Consider the following 12,011-nt stretch of genomic DNA (forward strand, 5'->3'; position numbering starts at 1 on the left):
AAGTTATCTGCAAATCAACTCATTTCAAGAGTGGAAGAATCCTTGGTCATTTCTGAATATTAAATTTTACACGAGTTTCTCTTTTGAATACATTATATCTTAAAGAAGCAATTGTATAAAGTCTCTTCTTTTCCACACTGGACACATTTTTTTGTTTCAGCCAACTCTCAATGGAGAGGCAACTAGTACAACACCATCTCCCCAAACAAAGAGCATTGGAATACTCTGTTTTGTTGATTTATATATCTCTTCATATGTTTACTCATCAATTTCTATAACAGTCACAGTTTCTTCCACATCTCCCAATATCATATTTAAACGTTGATCATAAGCATGTAATCTTCCTCGACGCTCTCTGTGTCATTTCGCATTTTCACATGAATGCGCTGATCAGGCTGAGCCTGACAAGATCCAGAGGCTCCTCCACTGTGCAGGTAGTTTGTTGCTAATCCACGTCATCTACCATATTTTAATATAATGATATTTTGAGGTTTGCAAAGTCTCAAAACAAAAAGAATGTGCTCCAGCAAAATGAGAGAGGTAGGTGAGAGGAAACTAAGGACACAGAAATAAAGAGCTCTGATTAAGTGCTCGGCTGTTAACTGAAAAATAAGTCATTCAAAGCCACTAGCTGCTCCACAGGAGAAAACGCTCCTGTAAAGATTGTTGTTGTTGTTAAGTGCCTTCGAGTCGGTTCCGACCCATAGCGACCCTGTACAGGGTTTCCGAGGGTGTAAATCCTTACGGGAGTAGAAAGCCTCATCTTTCTCCCGCGGAGCGGCTGGTAGTTTCGAACTGCTGACCTTATGGTTCGCAGCCCGATTCGTAACCACTACGCTACCAGAGCTCCTTCCTTTCTTGGAAACCCTACGGAGCAGTTCTACTTTGTATGAGAGGATCACTAGTAGTCAAAACAGATTCAATGGCAACAAATTTATTCCTCTTTTTAACCCAGGAAGAAGGCATGAGAACTAAAAAACCAAAGTTTAAATAAAGGAAAGAAGCAAAGGGAACTCCCAGGTGATGGAAGAGCTTCAGAATGACAGTTTAGAGAGCACACAATCCATATTAGATCAGGTGAGGAAAAAAATGTTCAATAAAAATAATAAGATTACCTGATGTACTTAATGTTTAACTACACCTAGAATCATTTTACAGTTCTACTGGAAATTTTGAAGAAGAAAATAATGATAAACACATAGAAAACTAAGTATATCGAACATAGATCCACTATTAAATCCCAGAAAAATAAAAACTTGAGCAAGAAAGAAAATGTAATTTTAGCACATGTTGGCTCAGCTGTGACTAATATTTACATAATTCAAATAATATAAACACTATTTTGCCAAAAAATGTGATATGATTATATTGGGTGAAGAATTAGTAGCAGGAATTGTACAAGAGTATTAAATCTTTATCTTCCTGAGTAGGAAACAAAGAATATCTAAACTTGAAAAACCAAGAAAATAGTAACAGAAATGTATTCTATAAGAAATAACTTAAAAAGTTGCTATGAGGAGAAGTTGGGGATAAAACAGAATAGGGTAAGAAATTACTCTTTTTATTACAATCGCTAGAGAATACTATTTGACTGTTTACTATAAATTACATTGTTTTAAATAAAAGTAAAATTTACTTTTTTTGTCCCATCCCCAGACCCACTGTGTTACAGAATCTCTGAATAAATGTAATTGCTTAAATGGACTTAAAAGATATAGCATTAGTGTAAGATCATGGGTTTAAAGCCCATTGCAGGCTTCAAACATGTTATCAGGAAGGACCAATTCCTGGAGGAGTGCACCATGCTTGGTAATTGGGTGGAGAGCAAAAAAGAGGAAGACTCCCACCCCCAAGGAAATGAACTGGCACAGTTGCGGCAGCAGTGGGCTCAAATGTAACAATTATGAGGAGGGCACAGGAATGGGCAGTGTTTCATTCTGCTGTACATATGGTCGCTATGAGTTGGAACTGACTCGATAGCACCTAATAACAATAAAAGCAGGCTTTGCCTTACTCTATGGACAAAAACTGGAACACAATGGCTCTAGAGGATAACCACTGGACTGCTAATCACAAGGTCAGTCGCTCAAGCCCACCTGCTTCTCTATAGGAGAAATATAAGACTTTCTCCTCCCACAGAGATTTACAGCTTTGGAAACCCTATACAGGGCCTTTATGAGTTGTAAACAGCTAGACAGCACATAACAACAACAACATGGACAAAAATGCATCCTGAATCCTAACACAGATCTAAATAAACATGCTACTCATTACAAAGAGGACCAAGAAAGTGAGTTTAAATAGGTTAGCACAAACCATCCCACTACAAGAAAATCTCTTTAAAATTATATAAAATCATTGTAAACTTTAAGTTAGTAACAGAATATGTATACATTAAAGATCATGTTACAGTGTCAAGTTGAAATGAATTTATCTTTCTAAATTGACAAATAACAAGCAATAATTCTTAACATATAATTGTATTAAGTGTACATTTAATGCACTTTCCTCCCTCGATACAGCTTATCTCTAAATTCTGAATTTTAGTTGCTATAACAACCTGAGTAAATCCTTTATTGTTACAGACATCTGTGGCTATTTATAAATGCAACAGCTGGATCTTCCAGCTAAATTTCTTTTATAAGACACAAAAGCAATTTTCATTTGTTTTAAATAAACATCAAAAAAAGTCAGTGATAATTAAAATGAAAAACATTTCTATATCTTAAATATAGAAATATACTTTATTGAGTAAGGCAGAAAATGTAAAAATATTGTATTTCCTTATTTCCTTTCATTGTTTCCTGAAAAATATCAATATCAACACAAACTTTTTTAAACTGTCAAACTTTTTCTAAATTGAAGTATGCTGGGATATTTTAAATGAGTTTCTTCTTTCCATAGACACACAACATACTCCAAGAAGCAAATATTAGCATTTACACAAAATAACATTTATCAGTAGCTAAGGGAGTCCTGGCGTGGCACTGTGGGTTAATGCGCCAGACTGCAAAGCATTTTGAACTGCAAGGTTGGCAGTTCAAGCTCACCAGCTACTCCTCAGAAACCCTATACAGGGTCACTATGGGTCAGAATCGACTCGACGGCACTTAACAACAACAACAAGGCAAGTTCAGCAGTTCAATCAAAAGCCCTATGGGTCGGAACCAACTCAATGGCACTTAAAACAAGTCAACCTAGGAGTCCTGGTGTGGCACTGTGGGCTAATGTGTTGGACTGCAAAGTCAGTTTGAACCACAAGGTTGGCGGTTCAAGCTCACCAGCTGCTCCTTGGAGACTCTATAAAGAGTCACTATGGGTCAGAACCAACTCAATGGCACTTAACAACAACATGGCAACCTAAGGAGTCCTGGTATGGTGCTGTAGGATAAGCACTGGACCACAAGGTCAGCATTTCAAATTCACAAGCCAGCTCCTTGGAAACCCAACAGAGGGTTGCTAAGAGTCAGAAATGACTCCATGGCACATAACAACATGGCACGTAACAACTCCATGACACATAACAATACTTCATTTTAAGGAGCTCTGGTAGCATAATGGTTACGAATCGGGCTGCGAACCTTAAGGTCAGCAGTTCGAAACTACCAGCTGTTCCACGGGAGAAAGATGAGGCTTTCTGCTCCCGTAAAGATTTATCACCTCAGAAACCCTGTACAGGGTTGCTATGGGTCGGAACCGACTCGACGGCACTTAACAACAACATATTTTATACATGGTAGACCTACTGGCAAGTAGGTTCCGACTCATAGTGACCCTGTATAGAGTTTCCAAAACTGTGAATCTTTATGGGAGCAGAAAGTCTCATTTTTCTCCTGCAGAGCATCTGGTGGATTCGAACTACTAACCTTGTGGTTAGCTGTCCAACGTGTAACACGCTATGCCACCAGGGTTCCTTAATTTTATACATATTTTATAATAATTTTAAAATTCGCAAATGACAATTTCCTAAGGAAAACTTAAGATCCAAATAACAGGTAATTCAGATATCAGCAGCAATGTTATTTTCAAATGCCAAAGGGATAACTATAGATTCAGAGAACTAGTCTCCAATATTCAGTATTGGTACATTTTTATATAAAACGTATCCTGTCTCCAAATGAGGTCTTTTCCCTTTCACCTAAATCTTTCTGAGAACAGTATAAATACAATCTCAAGAAACCATTCTTGTGCCTAGAATTTCAAGTAAGTTTGTCTTTCATGCAATGAAAATGATTATTTTCCCATTACTTTTACAATTCCTTTCCCGCTCATTCCATTCCTTGAAGTGCTTACATAATAGAAATATGCCCATGTCAGTTTTTCTTACATTAGATACAATTCTCCTTGGGTCAGAAATAAGAATAAGACCTTATTTTATATTTTGCCTTTATAAATTAAAAAGTAGTCATACACTATATTATCTGATCCTCACAAATATGTTTCAACCAGATTAAGAGTTATTATACTTCTCAATTTGAAAAATCAGGAAAAAACAGACTCATAAGGGTTAAATGATTTGCCCAAGGTGAAGCAGGAAGAGCAATAATAATCAGAACTCAACTCTTCTGTCATACTTTTTCACAACACTGCACTACTTTGCTATTCTATGTGACAAGTAGGATAGAGTGGGGCAACTGACTTTGACAGCCTTCAGTTGCCACAGACGCTGAACAACAGAACCAATTACAATCTACACTTTCCAACAGCAAGTCCCACTGTATGGCAGACCGCCTAATGTCATGGCTTTATCAACTTGCAGTTTAAACTTATGCTTGCTATAATTAGAATTTCTTCACAGGAAAAGAAGAACACATAGTAGTATTGAAAAGAACCAACTATCTGCACATTTCCCATTCATGGTCAATCAGTGTCTAAAACGTGAATTACCACAATCAAAGAGCAGATTTACAAAAGTGTATGGACTCCAACTTCAGGAATGTGAATACATCTATTTTAGGAAACAATCCTAATATGAGGCCTACACATAAAGGTGCAAGAAACTGGCTCCAACTTTGACCTTCTTCCTCCCTGCAAACAATATAATAAACACCTGGAGACTGTTCTAACCATAATTACCAGTGAAACCCATAACAGAATCAGAAGCAGACACATATTCCCTCTTGCTGGAGAGACATTTGTGACTCCCCACACACACATACAAAAATCAGACTTAGAAACTATACTTCTAAGTAAATACCCACATTGCTCCTCATTTTATATCATGTCTGCTCTTATTCACAAATTTGTCTATCTCATTCAGTTATTGTTGTTAGTTGCATGCAGTCGACTGACTCAATGTGACCTTCTGTGTAACAATGAATCACTGCCCAGCCCTATGACATTTTTGCGATCACTGGTATGTTTCATTGCCTCCTTCTCTATGCACTTTTTTACTTTTTGTTGCTGGTATTATTTGCCCTCCTCCATGATTATGCCCTTCTTTCCATCTCTTCTGTTGGTCTCATCTCGTCTTCTGCTCTTTAAAATCCTCCCTGAAGCTGCCACTCCAGTTTACAGCCTTACCATCGCTGGAAACGTATGCTTTAAGAGTGTCTCTTTCACATCAATCTCCTTACCTTGATGTGGCTCAGTTATTGTTGTTTTTGTTGTTAAGTGCCATTGAGTCAGTTCCAACCTATAGCAACCCTGTATAAGGTTTCTGAGTTTGCTAACAAAAAAGCTTTTTCTCAATTATTAACTGTATTTCAAGAATAATGCAGTGGCAGTCTGGCAAAAACTATGTGAGGAGTCTTGATGTGGCACCATAGGATAAGCACTGGACTGTTAACTGGAAGATCAGCAATTCAAACCCACCAGCCACTCCTATACAGGGTCACTATGATTGAGAATTGACTTGATGGCACCTAACAAGAACAACAAAGGGACCAATCAGAACAGTATTACTACACTATGCCAAATTTTCAGAGATCCAAAACAGTGTATATTTTCCAGGTCAAAACCTCATTTATACAAAGCAACAAATCACATGGTTGGTGGTGGTTATGTACCCTAGAGTCGGTTCCAACTCATAGTGACCCTGTACAGGGTTTCCGAGGCTGTAAGTCTTTACATAAGACCCTGAATAATGCCATCAATTCATGCTTCAGACTCCCTATCATGTTGTCTTTAAGATTTCTAGATACAGTAACAATTAATTATAACAATGTTTCAGCCATAATTCCTCATTAACATGGTCCTTAAGGAATTCAATATAACATTTGTATATTATCACTCCAACTCACACATCTAATTATAGCTAATTTTATAGAGGATAGTTTTTATTTTCCTATTGAGAATTATGAAATAGCTGAAGGCAAAGGTTTATTGAAGTGGTTGACCCAAGAGTTCAATAACAATAATTTCTGGTGTGGCACTGTAGGATGAACACAGCACTGCTCATCACAAGGCCAGTGGTTCAAACCCAGCATCCGTTCCTTGGAAACCCTATACAGGCTCACTCTGAGTTGGAACCAACTCTATAACACTTAATAACATCAATAACTTTAAAAGGGAAAAGAGAAAAGTGGATGGGTTTCTATCATTAAGTACCCACATGTGCTATACTAAAAATGTCTGTCCTATTAAATTACATATTAAATAATTCTTATACAAGGGTAAGTCAAAAAGTATTGATGCAAAACCATAGAAACAAAATTTTGTTTATTAAACAAAAATATCAAACTACACAGCTATTATTTCTTGCCATCTCCTCCATCTAGGTCTATACAATTTTGAAGGCAGTGTTTCCATGTCTCTAACCCTTCCCCAGAGAATTCTGCACTCTCTGATTTACATATCAAATTGGATGCTTTGGGCATTCTTGAGGTAGTCAAATTATGGCCCTCTGCAATGTCCTTTGAATATGGGGAACAAAAGTTAAAACTGAAGGGGCAATATCAGGTTTATAGGGTGGATGGAGTAAGGTTTCCTGACAAAATTCTTATCAGACAGTCCTTGCTGCCCTAGAAAAATTATCAGGTGCATCGTCATGATAGAAAAAAAAATTCCTTGGCACAACTTTCCTGGCCTTTTTCTTACCAATGCAGTTTTCAATTTTCTTAAAACATCTTACTAAATAAGTCCCTGTGATTGTCCTGTGTCCCCTGAGAAAAATCTAACATGATTGCCCTTTTGAATTCAAACCAAATCACTCAAGTCACCATAACCTTCTAATTTGATCTCTCCTTGCCTTGAGCTGAACTGGCTGAGTAGATCCCCTGGAAAGGCACTGTTTTGATTAGACCTTTTTTTGAAGGCATCCTAGTGGAGTCCTGATGTGGCACTGTGGAACGTGGCACACTGGACCACAAGATCAGATGTTCAAATTCACCAGCTGCTCCTTGGAAACCCTATACAGGGTTGCTATGAGTCGGAACAGACTTGACGGCACTTAACAATTAACTAGACTAAGAGAAGTATATTACTGAAGAACTTGTCTGCAGACATCCACTGATTGCTGAGACATATTTTAACACATTTTGTTTGGAATAAACCCATGTATGTATAAACTGAAACCCCTAAGTAGCATTTTTTTTTTTCTTTTGCTTACCCTTGTAGTATTTCTTATACCGCATGCAATTTGCTCCTTTAAAGTTGTGCTACGGACTTGTACAACTTCAGGGTACTTTGTACTATGGACCAAATTTGTTTTTGTACATTATTTTTTACTAGAATACAACCAAATTCATTCATTTACATACTGTCTACAGTAATTTTCAAGGTACAATACCACAGTTGAGTAGTTGCTTAAAAAGTCTGCCATCTTGCCCTTTACTGAAAAAATGTCAACCTCTGGTCTCTGTGAACAACTCCTCCAGAATAATGTAGTGTTATGCAGCAACCTGAAGCAACCTAAGAAAGTACAGGAGGTCTTCAAAAAGTTCATGGAAAATGAACTTTAAGAAACAACAAACAAACTCATACTAACTTGTTATAACATGTCTGAACAGGATCTCTTTTGAGTCACTAAGAAGGGTAAGATATCAGTTTGATAAGAGTCTTTATCAGAGCAACATGAATTCTCCTAAAATTGAACATAGAATAAACATCAAATTTATGGTGAAGCTTGGGTGAAAGAATGGTGAAGTTACTGAAGCTTTATGAAAAGTTTATAGAAGCAATTCCCTTAAAGAAATCAGCAGCTTACAAATGGATAACTCCTTTTAAGAAGGAATGAGATAATGTTTGAGGTAAAGCCTATAGAGGCAGACAATTTACAACAATTTTTGAGGAAATAATTAAACTTGTTCATGCCCTAGTGAAACAGACCAACGATTACCAGCAGACACAACAGCAATATCATAAACATCTCAAATGGTTCAGTTTACACAATTCTGATTGAAAAATTCAGATTGAACAAACTTTCTGCTAGATGGGTGCAAAACTGCAGCCCAGATCAGCTGCAGACAAGAGCAGAGCTTTGAATGGAAATTTTAAACAAGTGAGATCAAGATCCTGAGGTATTTCTTTGAAAAATTGTAAAAGGAGATGAAACATGGCTTTATCAGTATGATCCTGAAGACAAAGCACAATCAAAGCAATGGCTACCAAGAGGTGGAAGCGATCCAATCAAAGCAAAAGTGGACCAGTCAAGAGCAAAGTCATGGCAACAGTTTTTGGGGATATTCAAGGCATTTTGCTTTTAGACTTTCTGGGGGCGCAAAGAAAAATAACATCTGCTTTTCGTAAGAATAAAAGACAGTGGGTTAAACATTGTACTGGTGTTCAAACCCACCAGACACTCTGGAAAGATAGATAAAGTAGACTGCTTCTGTAAAGATTTACAACCTCAGAAACCCTATGAAGCAGTTTTTTCCTGTCATATATAGTTCCTATGAGCTGGAATTGACAGTAGTAAGACTTATTATGAGAGTGTTTTAAGAAAATTAGCCAAAACTTTAGCAGGAAAGTTTTACCAGAGAGTTCTTCTCCACCACAATAATGCTCCTCACTCACCTCCTTGAACAAGGATCATTTTTGTAAGAGTTTCAATGGGAAATCATGGGGCATCCACCTCGCAATCCTGATTTAATTCCTTCTGATTTCTTTGTGTTTCCTAATCTTAAAAAACCTTTAAGGCATACTTGTTTTTGTTCAGTTAGTAATATAAAAGACTGTGTTGACATGGTTAAATTCCCAGGACCCTCAGTTTAACTAAATGGCTGGTATCATCATTTACAACAGTGTCTTGGCCTTGATAGAGCTTATGTTGAAAAATAAAGCTTATATTTTTTATATTTATCTTTTAATCCCATTTTTCCAAGAACTTTCTTAAGTCCCCCTCATATTATTTGTATCATATAGATAAGAAAACTGACATTCACTAATATGAAGCAACTTGTCTAAGGTTGTATAGTGACAAAGTCAGCTTTCAAATACACATATTTGTGCTAAATTATTCATGTCCTGGTGTGGCACTGCAAGCTAATGTGCTGGACTACAAGACCAATTTGAACCGCAAGGTTGGTAGTTCAAGCTCACCAGCCACTCTTTGGAAGCCCTATACAGGATCACTGTGGAACTGACTTGACAGCACTTAACATCAACATGTACATACTGGAATTCTGGTGTGGCACTTTAGGATAAGCACTGAACTGCTAACCGAAAGATCAGTGGTTCAAACCCACAAGCCACTCCTTCAAAACCATATATAGGGACACTATGAGTTGGAACTGACTTGATGGCTCTTAACAACAACAACATGTACATATTGGTGATCGCAGTAATATCTCTTACTGGTTGTTGTTACAAGTCTCAAATATGTACATGAAAATATATGCATATTAGTTGTTACTGCTTTTATAGAAAAAAGGTTAAGCATTGAAATAGTTTGATTTCATAGTCTCTTTATCTTTCTACAAAACTGAGGGACTAGCCAGGTATACCTCCATATTTACCAGTCCCTCAAAATGAGATCCTTATGCTCCTAGTTTCATCATTTCACAGCTATCAAAATACAATTTCTTGTTTAGAATCAACTTAAATGCCATATTTTTAATGGCTTCTGATTCCCTAATCAAAATGAATTGTTCTTTCCTATGCTCCCTTATGGAGTCCTGGTGTGGCACTGTGGGTTAACGCACCAGACTGCAAAGCTGTTTGAACTTCAAAGTTGGTGGTTCAAGCTCACCAGCTCCTTGGAAACCCTATGCAGGGTCGCTATGGGTCGGAACCGACTCGACGGCACTTCACAAGAACAACAATGCTCCCTTATTGGCTATTAATCATTTAGTGATCTATTTTCCTGGCTTCTACATTATTTGAGAGGCCATTTATTATTATTATTATTATTATTATTTTAATACTCATCTCAACCTCTGTCTCCAATAGAATTCCTACCAAAACTCCTTGTATATAGTAAATACACATTGAATTAGATGCCCTGATATTGTACATCCAGTTCTGCTCTATGTTTCAATCTGTTGCTTATTATTACACCAAGCTAGGTTGCCTCCAGTACATCTGTCCACTACTCAAAAAGGCAAAAGAAAAGCTATAAATTCTTCTAGATGAAATATAGACAGGATTTCCCACTTTTACAATGTTCAGTATGATATTCAATGCTTTCAATGTGAATACTTCTCTATAACTTAATAATTTTTCTTTAAAAAGCAATGACTTCATCAAGTTTACCAAAAGAAGCTATTCCCCCATTTAATCTTTAAACCAAATTGCTCATACTGAAATCCTCTCACAAATAAACACAATGTTCCAACTCATCTGCTGGCAACAGACTGTTCACAACGAACAATCTCTACTATCCTGGCAAGAAAAGCTAATTACAATACAGTCTCCTATATGTTTTCATTGGGATAAGGAACAATCTGGATATATAAAAAAGCAAATGGTCTAGAAAGACTTCTTAGGGTATTTCTCCAAATGTGGGAAGTTCTACAAGTCCACCGAAATCGAGCTTTTCTCCACTACGCACACAAATTTTCTGTGATAGCAAGAGAACTTCCAAGGTGTAAGGTATTCATGAGAAAGAGTCTGGAAAGATCTCATTATGCAAGCTAGTCATGATAAAAATATTTTGGATAAGCTGGAGAGGGGCATGAAGTTTGATAAAAACAATATATAGGTATGTAAGCATAGCAGAAGACATAAAAGAGTCTGGGTTTTCTTTGGGAAGAAAAAAAACAAACATAAAGTAACTTGAGAACAATAATGAACACTGCATCTATAAGCACTGACATAAAACTATTTCTATCATCTCTCACCATTACATCACAAATCAATATAACTATTACCATAAAAATCAGCTCTAGTGGTAAAAAGGTTAAGCACTCAGCTGCTAACAAAGAGAGTGACAGTCTGAACCCACCCAGTAGCTGTACAGGAGAAAAGACCTGACCATCTGACCTGGTAAAGATTGTTGTTGTTAAGTGCCATCAAGTCGATTCTGACTCATAGTGACCTTGTATAGGGTTTCTGATGAGCAGCTGGTGAGCCTGAACCATCACCACCCTTGAGGTTCAAACTGATCAAATAGTTTGATCAGTCCAGCACATTAACCCACAGCGCCACACCAGGACTTCTGTAAAAGATTACAGTTTTGAAAATCCTATGAGGGCAGTCCTATTCTGTCACACAGGGTTACTGTGAATTAGAATTGACTCATTAGCAACTAACAACAATGCTACCACACACACACACAAAAAAAAACAAAAACAAAAACCTGTGCAGCATGTCTGTGTCATTAGCTTGAGCCACAGGGATTGAAGGAAAGAAGAGTGAGGTTCTTTTTTGTTTTTCATGAGTTGTACTCCACTTGCTTCTAAAAGGTAGCCTACAGATTAAAACAATATGAACTCATTTCCACTAGAGAGGACAAGTAGATCAGCCTGGAACAGCTAGGGCAACAGAAGATCTATCCACAAAGAAAGATCAGCAGGAAAAACCCAAAACAAAAATGGCAGTATGGTTGGCTACTACAAGAATAAGCAAGTTGTTCACCAAGAAGCCATCAAGCAAGCAATCAAGTCCCTTCAGGTCAAACCCCCTCTAAGACT

The 12,011-nt window shown here is 37.2% G+C and overlaps 1 protein-coding gene and 1 pseudogene across 1 annotated transcript in view; both read right to left on the bottom strand.

Annotated features, from left to right (window-relative positions):
• Positions 1–12,011, bottom strand: part of PPM1E (protein phosphatase, Mg2+/Mn2+ dependent, 1E) — a 264,999-nt gene that overhangs the window by 168,459 nt on the left and 84,529 nt on the right. The window lies entirely within an intron of this gene.
• LOC102817308 lies at positions 157–466 on the bottom strand (annotated as a pseudogene).

The sequence above is a fragment of the Chrysochloris asiatica genome, unplaced genomic scaffold (assembly GCF_000296735.1).
Source record: "Chrysochloris asiatica unplaced genomic scaffold, ChrAsi1.0 scaffold00007, whole genome shotgun sequence".
In the NCBI taxonomy this organism is placed as follows: Eukaryota; Metazoa; Chordata; class Mammalia; order Afrosoricida; family Chrysochloridae; genus Chrysochloris; species Chrysochloris asiatica.